This window comes from Phascolarctos cinereus, unplaced genomic scaffold (assembly GCF_003287225.1).
Source record: "Phascolarctos cinereus isolate Bilbo 61053 unplaced genomic scaffold, phaCin_HiC Scaffold_726;HRSCAF=1367, whole genome shotgun sequence".
Lineage (NCBI taxonomy): Eukaryota > Metazoa > Chordata > Mammalia > Diprotodontia > Phascolarctidae > Phascolarctos > Phascolarctos cinereus.
The window spans coordinates 26,893,509-26,906,966 of NW_027556098.1; the positions used below are offsets into that span (position 1 = coordinate 26,893,509).

General features: G+C 38.4%; 1 long non-coding RNA gene across 1 annotated transcript; it reads right to left on the reverse strand.

The window, feature by feature from the left end:
* Window positions 1-1,743: 1,743 nt before the first annotated feature.
* Window positions 1,744-13,166, reverse strand: LOC110212733 (uncharacterized). The gene is made up of 3 exons (XR_002325746.2): window positions 13,084-13,166; window positions 2,390-2,555; window positions 1,744-1,902 (listed from the first exon to the last, which is right to left on the reverse strand). It is a non-coding gene; the product is annotated as an uncharacterized LOC110212733 (long non-coding RNA).
* Window positions 13,167-13,458: the final 292 nt, after the last annotated feature.

The window sequence follows — 13,458 nt, forward strand, 5'->3', positions numbered from 1 at the left end:
GAGTTAGAGGTGCAGACTACAGAAGTGAACAAACCTGGTAAAACTTTATTAGGAAGTTTTCCAATTCAGGGAAGCGTCACAATCCATGTCCAGCTCAAGCAGCATAAAATTTAGAAATACACCCTGCAATATTGTGGCAGAGTTGGGGTGAGGTTGCGGGGGGTTGGGGGGAGGGATGGACTTACAAGTACACCATCTGGTGGCTTCCTATTTTAATTAATTATTCTTGATAACTAGTGCTGAGTTCTGCTATTTCAGAAGGCTAAAAGGGCTATCAGCACCCTCTAAATTCAGTTATCTGGTTGATAACTAGTGCTGAGTTCTGCTATTTCAGAAGGCTAAAAGGGCTATCAGCACCCTCTAAATTCAGTTATCTGGGTCAAAACCTCAGTTTGTCCTCCCATTTATAGCTGCTACTAACTGGTCCATGCAGCGATTTAACCTACGATCATGATCTCTTCAATACTAGATTCTAACCAAAGGAAATAAGCAACAATGTGTGTTGGAATGTATGCCTGTTCTGAAAGAATTAGCCCTCTACTTGTTCCACATTTGTACATCTTTACTAGCCTGTCACTACTCACTAGGGGACATAGACAACATTCCAGCAATCGATTAGGGAATCTGTCAGGAGATCTCTCTCTCTCTCTCTCTCTCTCTCTCTCTCTCTCTCTCTCTCTCTCTCTCTCTCTCTCTCTCCTCTCTCTCCCTCTCCCCCTCTGTATACATACACATATAAATACATATACCCCTAAATGCTCAATAATAGCTGGCCTCCTTAGACTCTCTGCACTGTAACAGTCTAGAACGGAAGGCCCTAAATTACCGTATGGGGTCCCTTCACAGTGATACCAGAAGAGCAACAAGTTATTAGATAGAAGTCAAAGCCTACCGCTCTAAAGAACATGTCTGAATTCCCTAGAGACCAAGGGTTAGGCTGTCAATTCAGCCTTTCATCCCCTCTGAAGCAGACAAATTGAGTTCTCTGTGTGTGTGTGTGCCTGTGTGTCCTTTGGACAAGACCTAAAAAAACCAGGTTTCTTTGTGGACATGGAAAACGCCATAGCACTTTTGTCCTGAGCCAAAACTTTGAAGCCCCGAAGGAAATCCTTGGGAAAACCAAGAGCCCACCTGATTCCTATAAGGATATTAATGTATTAGTCACCTTATAAAACTTAAATTTATTTACTTTTAAAATGCCACCCCCCTGCCAAGGTGAGCTCCACAGCTCACTACCCAGCAAGTTTGTGTTGGCATCTGCTGAATGTTACAGCTGTGTCTCCAACCACCTGAACATAAGAGGAAAAATGAAGCCCTTGCCCTCCATTCACAGGACAGTCTCCTACTACCTCATCCATCAAGAAAAACGTGCAGTGTGCCAAAGAAATGTTCCCAAATTTTAGCAGGCATTTGTTGCATGCAAATCACTGTAGAATAAATCATTGTATATTGCAGCATAGCCCCTGAGGGGTCTGTACCTATGGAACCAGCTACTGTCACTCCATTTCCACACGTACCTTAATCATGTTATTCATTCAGCGAGAAGGATGTATGATACTGCAGGAGTCTTTAATTCCTCCCTGCTGATGATCTGACGGGGAAAGACAAAGAGGGAGAAAGAGAGACAGAGAGACAGCAGGAAGCCCAGAGAAAACACTGAAGGTAGGATTCAAGCACTATTTTTATTATTATTATCATCATCATCATCATCTTTATTATTAATTTTAATTTTCAAGGGGTTTATTGACAGATTCCTTTCCTAAAATGCTATAAAGGCATTTGTCGCATAATTGTAAGTACAAATATTATGTTTAGTGCCTTGTATATTCATGCTTCCTTCTACCTATTCACTAATGGGTGAACTTGAGCAACAGTGTCTTCTCTTCCCATTCCTTCATTCCCCTAGAAGAAAAGAGAAGAAAAGAATTATGCAGAGAAAGTTATCCCTCTCTAATCAAAGGTTGGCTCAAACTGAATATTCTGCTCAAGCCCATCCCACAAAAAGCTACAGCAAAAGCTCAGCCTTCTAACTAGCCCCAAGCTTGAGCAAGAAAGACCACCTTTACAGATCCAGGTCCCACCTATTCTGTTCCCTAGTCTTTCTGCAGGGAGAACCCACAAGCATACCTCCTAATTCCCCCTCAGGCTGGTGGTTTCAGGGAGGCATACATGTGTCAACCAGGGTCTGGAGAGAGAACAGCTGAATACTTCAAAGAGCTAACTGGACAGAAATTACTTTCAGGCACCATTAGGACTGCATTTGCATTTGGGCCTGGAAGTAAAAGAGGACAGTGGCCACAACCAATCCCCTATACTGTAAGGTTACATTTTTATAATGGAACAGACAACTGAGTAAAGAGCCCAGAAGAAATTATTAGACCAATCCCACCTTTTATTTATTTTCTTTTCAGACAGTCCTCCTCTCCAATTCGTCAGCTGGTCTTTGATCTCAACAATGTGGGTATTCTCTCCCTTGCAACTCATCTGTACTTTCTCATTTAATGGAATTCCTTTCTATGTTCTTCAGATGTTCCACAGAGGCATCACCCAAAGTCCTGTAAGATTTTTTATATGTCAAAGGTACCAATGTAGGTCTGTGGCTGTCCTTGTTTCCATTATGTGATTGGCCCGCCTCCTTTTCTAAGCCTATGCTTCTCCCATATTGTGAACAGAAAACCGTTAGAAATATGCAGTAGTCTACTCATGCCCATCATGAATTTCTTCTTTGCCCTTTGAATAACCCACAGCTTTAATTCCTTAGAGACTGTGGTATTCTGAGATTTGCAACCATCACTAGAACAACGTGCACCTCCATGCCACAATGGGGTTTCAGGATAGGACATTAGTGGAAGTCAGATATTAGCCTCAGACAAGCCTTGCTACTATGCAGTACCAGAGAACCAGCTGCTATTGTAGATCCTAGGGAAATTTGTTCAAGTATTATACTCTAAGACCAAGTTAAATGGGGAGTTTGAGAAAAGTAGACTAAATGGTGTGCCAGGTGTCAAGTAGCATCTTGTTTATGACACCCTTAACTTCTGCCTCCAAAACACACACACGGGCGTGCACACACACACACACACACACACAACACACACACACATCACATCACATCACACCATACCACACCACTACCCCCACTGCCACCACCACCACTATCCTCTGGGCTATTATTGAGGGCAGGGACTGTTTTCATTTTTGTCTTTCTCCCTTTAATAAAAGCTTATCTATTGATGGATACCTCATAGCCACAGAAACATTCTCAAACATACTTCCAAAAAAAAAGTTTGAAGAAAGAATCTCCTTTCACCTGCAAGTTTGATAAAAATGCTTAGACTCTGTCTATCCAAATAAAGTGAAATAGAAAGTTGATGGGACAATGATCCCAGGAAGGGACTTACTTGTCTTTGTAATACTGGGAGAATAGAAAACTTGGATGCATCCCTTTTAGGATTATAGGGTCATAGGAAGCTGGAAGGAACCTTAGAGATCATCTTATTTTATAGATAAGAAGACTGAGACCCAAGGAGATTAAATAATCTGTCAATGACCTCAAGGAAATAGAGCTAAGTTTCAAACCCAAGTCTTCTAATTATGCTGGTGTATGTTTAACTATGGGAAGTTAGTAATGAAAAGGCCCTAGAGTTCTTCTCTAAGATGATTTTTTTAAAATTGTTTTAAAAATTAGTCAAGGATGAATTGGAGCTCAGACTAATCTAATTAAGCTTTTATATGAGAATATATTTATAATACCCACCCTGTCTCCAGCCCCAAGGACCTCTACTTAAAGAACAAAGAGATAAACTTAGAAAATTGTAAGCTCCATGAGAGCAAGGATAATATCTTTCATCTCTCCCTCTTTTTAATCCCCCTACTACCTGCCCAAATGCTTTACGTGTAATTTATTTCAGTTCAACATGCATTTGTTAACATAAGCGTAAGTCATTATGCTCACCTCTGTGGATTAAAAAAAAAAGAAATGGTCATAATCTGTGTTCAGTAAATTATTGTTAATTGATATCTATAAATACCATTTGGCATTTGACATCATGATGACATGACTCATCTACTTAACCAACTCCACTGGCTTCCTATTGCTTCTGGAATAAAATGTATACTCTTTTTAGCTTTAAAAGCCCAATAAAACCTGACTCCAACCTATCTTTCCAGCCTCATTGGGCATTACTCCTCATTCTGCACTCTGTGAATCTGTCAAATTGGTCTTTCCTCTGTTCCTCTCATTTCCCAGACTGCATTGGCCACCCCTCCTCATGTCCATAATGCACTCCTTTCTTACCTCTATCTCATTGAATCCTTCTCTTCCTATAAGATGTAATCCATCTTTTGCATAGAGTCTTTCCTGATCTATCTGCATATGTGTGTATATGTGTATGCATATATATGTGTACACACATACACACACATGCATGTATATACATACATATTTTTATTGGTACCTGATACACTGTAGGCACTTAATAAATGTTTATTGATTGGTACCTTGCTTGATAGCGAGCAATTATCTTCAATATAGTACAAGAAAGGTAATTGTTTTAGTATCTCTCTGCTTGTAGTTCTCCCTAGTCAGCTTGTCACAGAACTATACAATCTTGAATCTTCTTGGTCTCATATAGTAACCTAATAAAGTCATTTAATTATATGATTCCATAGCTGCTCCTCCTATCCTCCATCAATCCTATGTCATATCTCCTGTTCTGGGCCCCATCTAGCTCAGTCCCAGTCCAGTGATTCAGGCTCAAAGATAAAATCTAATAAGATATATTGGTGTCAGTGTCAGATCTGGAGTCAGGAAGAATTGAATTCAAATTCAGCCTCAGATACCCTCTAATTGTGTAATCTTGGGCAAGTCACTTAACCTCTATCTGCCTCCATTTCCTTATTTTTACAATGGATATAATAATAATATTTCCCAAGGTTGTTGTAAGGATAAAATGAAATACTATCTATACAGTGTTTTATAAATCTGAAAGTACTATATAGATATTAGTTTTTATTATTAAAATGGAATATAGTCACAATCTTTCTTAGGAGCCCTGTGCATGAATGAATACATTTAATAAGAGTTATGTACCAAGTACTGTGGCTAAGGAGACAACTATAACAGCAAGAAAATTCCTGTCCTCAAGGAGCTTAAAACCTAGCAGGGGAGAACAACATATATATGAAGTAAGGGCCAGGCAAGGAGGTTTGGGTTTGGGGTGTCAGCAGAGATGGTGATTGGAGCCATAAGGGAGTCAACTGACATTTCCTTTCCTAAGGCAAGGGTTGTATTGATTTGATTATCATTCCCAGAGCAAGAGGTAGAAAGTAGGGGGAAGGGTTACAGAAAGAAGAATAGATATCGGGATGGCAAAGAGATGCCTGGGATAGATAACGAGATACAGTGTAAACTATAGGATAGGACCTGGAACCAGCTCCATATAGTATGTCAAATATGCTTGGATTAGCTGACTCATCTATCAGGACAACATTGCCCCAGGTTGGTTCCAAAATAGCACAGATTAAATCACCCAGGGCATGTTCTCCAAAGGAAACCATGCAATGACTCCTAGAAATACTGATATAAAACCAGGATAAAGATCAAACAGTAATGCACATAGAAAGAAGAGATAAATAAGAGGGGCTGGTGATTTTCTGGTACAAAGACTGATCTTCCCAGTCTTTATTTGGGTTTTCTATCCTCAGATTATCTTGAATTTGCTAATCTGGTAGCCCCTGTAGGATGTCACCGCTGTGAGGAAAGGATCTGTTATACTTTTTGGTCTTTGTATCCTACTGCTTTGCTTTAGAAATAGTAGGTACTTAATAAATGTTTGTTTAATTGGGGAAAAAATGGAGTAAAAACAACTCTGTTATAATAACAGAAATATATAATATAATAAATGTAATAACTTAAATGTAATAACTTATAAATAAATGTAATAACTTATCTTCTAGAAATACATAGCAGGGTGTACTAGTAAGTGACCACTGGCTCTCCAAAATAATGTTATTTTTAATTTTTTAACATTTAAAATTTTTTAAGTTTAAACTGCTTTATCAACATTTTCTCCATCACTCAATCACAATCAACAACCAAAAAAATTTAATTAAACTCTAATCTGTAGTGTTTCCTGATTTCTGAAGTGTAAATGCTCATAGTGAATAGTTGACAATTACCTCTCATGAGGTGTCTCCAGCACACTCCTGTATATAAGATATTTCTCCTCCCTTACTTGCAATACCATGCTGGTCTTTCTGATTCTAGTTTTATTTTTGTTTTCCTTGGTCCTTCTGGGCACCACTGGTCAGAACACTGTATATATAGTAGAATATAGGGATAGCCACCAATTCTGGATAACTGATGAAAATCTTTATTTAGGATTCATATTTCTCTGGGTTAGGTCATTACATGAACTCCATCCTCAGGCTAAGCTCATCAGTCCATAACACTGACCAGATACCCAAAAAAAATAGTACAGGGCTTCTTAGAGGTAGGATGGGTTTGTAAGATAATGGTCAGTGGAAACCACTCAATCAGGAGACTTTGGTCTGGAAAAAAATCTCTTCACATATACTATCATGAAACCAAAGTGGAAAGAATCAGTGAAACAAAGGGTTGCCCTTATTCTCACAAGTATTTTCTCATGTTTTTCCCCCTTTTGTTATTTAATCCTTTATTCAATAAACATGTATTGAATGACCACAGTATGCAAAGTACTATGTCAGGCACATAGGAAATAAAAGGACCAAGAAGGCCTGGTAATTACTCTCAAAGAAATTAGTCTAGTTGTGAGGGGTAGATAAGAACCAGACACCAAACAAGGCAAATATATTCTTTGCACATTGTAGTCACTTAAATGTTTCAATTGAATTGAGTTTGATGAACCATATAAATGGTAGAGATAATAAATGCCATAGGAGTTTATAGACATCAGCTGGGGGGTTCAGGGAAGGTTTTTGCCAATGTATTACAAGGGAAAGAAATATTGTCTTCAGAATCAGAGGACCTGGGTTTGAATCCCAGTTCTGCCACTTACTAGCTAAGTGACTCTAGGAAAATCTTTTAATACCTCTGGGCCTCACTTTCCTCACTTGTAAAATGAGTGTTTGACTAGATCAGAGGTGTCAAACACCCATGGGTCAACACTTCAGAGCAATGCAGAACCCAATTAAAATATAACTTAACAAAATAAACAAAAAAAAACACAAGAAACCATAGATAGTGTTTATATGTGGTTTTCTAAGTCAATAAGCAGCCTGCAGGGATACTCATGTGTGGATGTGTATATACTGTTTAGTGGTCCTGTTTCTACTTGATTTTGATACCATTGGACCAGATGATCATATCTGTTATTCTAAGATCACAGCAATTAGCTTGGAACCAGATCTTGAAGGATGGGCATGATTTCAATAGACAAAGATGGAGGGTGAGTGGAGATAATTCTAGGTGTAGGAAAAAGCAGAGGCAAAATCACAAAGGCTTAAACAGCAAGGCATATTCAGAGGTAGCCTAGATTGTATAGAGGGCTGAGGTGGAGACATACAAAGAGCTTTGAATAGAGCTTTTTAGGAGCAATTTCTGGAGTTGGACACTTGAACTGATCACTGCTAATTAGACTCATGGAAATGGGGTAGGGCACCAATGGAAAACCCTTTGTCAGTGTAGAGTCTGGAGAATCAATCTACCACATACCAAAGATCTATTTTGTGTGAAGTGCCTTGTAATATTTTGACAGGACTTTAAATACAATGGGGTAACTCTATGACAGTGATGCATTAACTCTGACTAAAAGAGAAGCAATCAAATCTTATTCTCAGGAGTGAAAACTGAATGACCAAAATAGGCAGGAAGGAAACTTTAAGTCCCATGTCATGATTTACTCAAGCTGAATGGCATTTCTTTCCCTCACCTCTGCCTTACTCCCCAAGTCCTCCATACTCCAGAGTATGATATATGGGCCACTTCCAAAAATAGGAGACCAGACCTCCTCATTCAGTTCTCTTATTATGTTTGAAAAAATTCTCCACTATTCTACAATTTCCATAATCAGATGGATTAACACATTTCAACATGTTCCATCCCAAATTAGGGAGGATTGGCAAACCCTGAAAAGTGTGCTTTTAGGACACTGAACATACAAGCAAAATCCTCTGCAAAAAGAGCCCAGGTGCTTCTGGGAATGGTAACATATTAAAGCCAAGGGAAACTTGACTATTTTCATTTTAGAGAATGTTAAAAGGAGACAGACTTTATAATTGCAATACTCTCCCCCTGCCTCACTGCAGATACCAGTTGGTCAAATTAAAGCATAAGCAGTCAGGATGTTTCCAATCCAATTATCTATTCATTTGTTAATTTTAAATGCAACAGGTGCCCACTGGTAGGTGAATAGTTTAGAAAAATATACCAGTTCTTCCAAAAACTGTAAATCTGTGCAAAAGGAATCTAAACCAGACTACTAAACATTGAGCTGTCTGGTTTAGTTTCAGGTGCTGGTTGTAAGAAACAAGTACAAGAAATAGTTTTCTCATTAAATTTCTTTTCTATACTGTCATACTGGGAAATACTCGTTTAAAGGTGTCAGTATAAGATTAGTGCAAATTAATGACAGTTGCACTTCCAAAGACAAAGATATGTCACTGGCAAGAGGTGTCATTATTAGTCACTTTTATGGGATTCCACCATTTGGAGTTAACTCTGCATTTAAAGCTAACACACATATTTGAAAATCTATAGCACTTAAAAACCCCATTGACATGCTATGTAAAGACAGAGTTTCTCTTCATTTTTAGGTATGCTTAATGCTAAATTTTTTCAAGATGATTTATATTATTCCTGAAAACCTAGAGAATTGGTGCTGATTTTGTTGTTGGTTTTGTTTCATTTTTAATGATAGCTCTCAGAAAGTTTGTTTCATGAGTATTTAATGGATCATGAACAAAGGCTTCTCTTCATTTTCTACATCCTCAGAGATCTCTTTTTCTCAAAGCTCACTGATTACCATTAGAGTAACAAATAACTGCAAAAGGAGCAGCCTTTTCTTCAAAATATTAATAGTGCTATCTCACTCATGGCTCCTTCCCACCCTGGAAAATCATCCTTGCTCACGTCTTGATATATACGGTTCTCAAAACAAAATTACTAAAGATGGGTAAACAACTCAAAAGGGAGAGAGCTTCTTAAATTTTATTACTCTAGCCTGGACCCTATTGCAATTTTATTGCCCTAGCCTAGATACTGATGATTTTACTGGTGTACTGAATTTCTTCTACCAATGCAGATCAATAATTGTTCTGTAATTTGTTTTCTTAGAGTTGTCTGGGGCACTAAGTGGTTAAATGACTTGCCCAGGGTCACACAGATAGTGTGTCTGAGGCAGACCTTAGACATAGATCTTTGAGAATCCAAGGCCAGCTCCTTATCTCCTATGCCACACTAAAGTCTGTCTCTCTTACCCTATGTAACCATACTTTTGCCTAAGCATGGCCTACATGCAGGCCAGATATTTTATATTAGATAAAAGTGTCCACATATTTATATATTCATATATCATGTGGGCTGGGAAAGTAAGCATAGGGCATGATTGTGTGTGTATACCTCTGTATATAACATACACACATGTAGGTCTATATAATGTGTGTATATGTATATACATATACATGTGCCTATATGTAGCCATATACATGTGTCTCTATATAGACATATATAGATAACATATGTGCATGTGTGTTATATACAGAGACTGTGGTATAATGGACAGACAGATGGTTTCATAACTGGGAAGACCTGTGTTCAAAATCTGGACTCGAGTCCCACATTTGACACATACTGTCTCTGTGTCCTTGGGCAAATCACTTAACCTCTCAGTGCTCTGGGTAGCCCTCTAAATTTCAGCAAAGATGTCAACCTACTTTGGAAGAGAGAGTGTCCTCAGCTGGGAATCTATACTCCATACCAGTGAAATCACAGGTCCAGTTTCTAATTCTCTAGTGTATGTTCATATTTTAATGTCTTCATAATGAGCCCACTATCAAAACTATCATAAAAGACATTCTAAATTATTTTAGCATAATTCAAACACAAAAGCAAACCCAGAATCAATTTTTATATTTCTCCTTGAGCTATCACAGGACACTAAACAGGCCATCAGATGACTCTGAGCTTCAGTTTGGGCATATGTAAACTGGAAGAGACAGCAATACCTCCTAACAACTTCATCAGGACATTGTCAAGACTCAGAAGGAAATGTCCTCTAAAATGCCTCTTAAAACAAGGAGCTATTAGAGGGAAGCAATTTGGAACTATGCCCAGAAAGTCACTAAACTTTACATACCCTTTAACCCAGTGATAGATACCATTACTAAATCCTAAAGGGAGAAAGAAAGGAAGGAAGGAAGGAAGGAAGGAAGGAAGGAAGGAAGGAAGGAAGGAAGGAAGGAAGGGAGGGAGGAGGGGGAGGAAGGGAGGAGGCGAGGGAGGAGAGAGAGAGAGAGAGGAGAAAAGGAAAGAAAGAAAGAAAGAAAGAAAGAAAGAAAGAAAAAGAAAGAAAGAAAGAAAGAAAGAAAGAAAGAAAGAAAGAAAGAAAAGACCTATATTACAAAAATATTTATAATGTCTCTTTTTTGGTGGCAAAAAACTGGAAACTCAGGGGGTACCCATCAATTGGGGAATGGATGAACAAATTATGGTATATGAAGGTAACAGATAAATAATTTTGCTATAAGAAATGGTGAAGGCAATCATTTCAGTGAAACTTGAGAAGATTTATATGAACTGATACAGAGTGAAGTGGACAGAACCAGAAGAACAGTTTATACTACAATAACTATTGTAAAACTGAACATATTCATATTGAGACTTAAGACTCTGAAAGACTTAAGAAATCTGATCCAAGCATTGGATCAACAATGATCAACAATGATGTTATTGAAGAAGATGCATAGTTTTAAATGTCTCCTGATAGAAAAGTGATGTATTGAATATGTAGACTGAGGCATATATTTGTTGACATGATCAATGTGGGCATTTGCTTTATTTAACTTCATATTTATTATGAGCATTTTTATTTTTCTTTTAGTTTTTCTAGTGGAGGTAGGGGAACGGGAGGGAGGGCAGTTGTTAATTGTACAACAAAATTTAATTTGAAAAATACATAAAAAGATACTATTTAAGGATACCATATTCCTTAAACTAATTTAAAAATATCATCAAACAAGTCAGTAAGTAAATTCTTCTGGCACTGTTTATGTCATGTTGTTTTTCACAGACAAAATAGTCAATTAAGAAAAGGAAGACAAAAGTATCTGGCAGTTCAGTAATTATCCGGAGTTGGGTCATAGTCTCATCTTACATATGGTAGGGAGAAGGAGAAAATAAGACAGACAGTGAGACAGAAAAAAAGAGATGGAGAGAGACAGAAAAAGACAAAGAGAAAAGAAGAATAAGAGTGAAAGCAAAAACATGAAAGAATGAGGAGGGGGAAGAGAGACACAGAGAGTCACAGAGGCATAGAGAGTAAGAGCAAAAAAGAAAGTGAGATGGGAAGGAAGGAAGGAAGAGAAGAAGAAAGGAGGAAGAGAAGAAGAGGAAGAAGGAGGAGGACAAGGAAGAGGAGGAGGAGAAGAGGAAGAAGAGGAGGAGGAAGACAAGAAGAAGAAAGGAGGAAGAAAAGAAAAAGAGGAAGAAGAGGAGGAGGAAAAAGGAGAAGGAGAAGGAAGCAAAAGAGAAGAAGGTAGAAGAAAAATGGAAAAGATCATACACAACTTTTCAGCCCTGTCAATAACGTTCTCACTTACCTGGATCTAATTAGTGGGCAATTCTAGTCCTATGTAATGGTATGGTGAGTTCCCAAGAGCATGCTCTTTATTAACAGAGACTGTGTTTATAGTGGCCACAGGAAGCTGGCCTTGCAACTGGGCAGAATGAACTCTGAGACTGTTTCTTCAAGTTGATCTCCATTACTTATTCAGAGACACGGAACCAGCCAGGCAGCAGCTGAGGAGCTGGGTGAGGCACAGAGGTACTTTGTAAGGTTTCCATTAGCCTGCAAAAACTTGTTGTTTCTTCCAAGTTATAGTAAATACACACATGCATGCATGCACACACACACATATAACTTCCACACATTTCAAAAATTAATCTTCAGCTAAATCCCAAAGGTATTACGGAAGAGGAATGGTGGAAGGAGTGGAAGATAACTTTTCCCTTCTGCCAAATATCACATTGAGGGAAAATATGAGGTTCAGAGTAATAACTTTTAGTGCTGTTTTTGTGGCCAAGGAAAGGGGTCTGGACCACCCAAGTTGGGGTCCACCAGAGTTCAGAAGAAGTCCCTTTCATGCATCACTCCAGTTTGGGCAACGTTGTTTCCAAGTGACTGATTTCCCCTTTCCCTTTCACTCTCATGACCAAAGTAGACCACCCTCCACCTCTTACTGCCACCCCTGGAAATCTCCAAGCCCCAAGAGGCATCTCTAGAAGAAAAAAAAGTATCAGCTTTCATATTGTAGAAAGCAAACCAACAGTGCAACAGAAAGAATTCTGGCTGTGGAGTCAGAAGATCTGGGTTTGAAATCTGACTTAACTATTTGCTATCTACCTATGTGACCCAAGGCAAATCACAGAAATCAGAGTGACTAGGTAGAGTAGTAGATAAAGTGCTGGTCCTGAAGTCAGGAACACTCATCTTCCTGAGTTCAAATCTGGCCTTAGGCACTTACTAGCTGTGTGACCCTAGTCATTTAACCCTATTTGCCTCAGTTTCCTCATCTGTAAAATGCTGGAGAAAGAAATGGCAAACCATCCAGTATCTTTGCCAAGAAAACCCCAAATGGGGTCACAAAGAGTCAGACTTGACTGAAAACATCTGAACGACAATTTGGGTGACCCTAGGCAAATCGTTCAAACTCTCTTAGCCTAGATTTTCTTGTCTGTAAAATGAAGAAGTTTGATTGGATGAACTCTAAGGACCTTTCCAGATTTAAATACCTTATCGACAACAATGCCTAAAAGGATAACTCAGATCAAGGAAGAAGGGAGGTAGCGAAAAGCTCTTGTTCTGACATTTTTCATTGTCTTACCTTACAGTTGAGTACCAAGATCAATCAATTAATCAACAACCATTTATTAAGTAAGCAACGATGAGCCTGGCTCTGTGCTAAGTGCTGAGGCTACAAGACAAAAGTTAAACAGTTATTCCTCTAAAGGAGTTCTACATTCTACACCGGGGAGTTAGGGTAAACAATATGTATAAATTTAAAAACACACAAAATGCATACAAAAATACAAGGTAATTAATTACAATAGTGAGGAACTAACAGCTGGGGGATCAGAAAGGTGTTATGTTACACACACAAACACACACACACACACACACACACACACGCCCCTCATCACATTAACAGCTACCAGTAATGACAAATCTCTAGAAATTATTTAACTACGCAAACTCTATA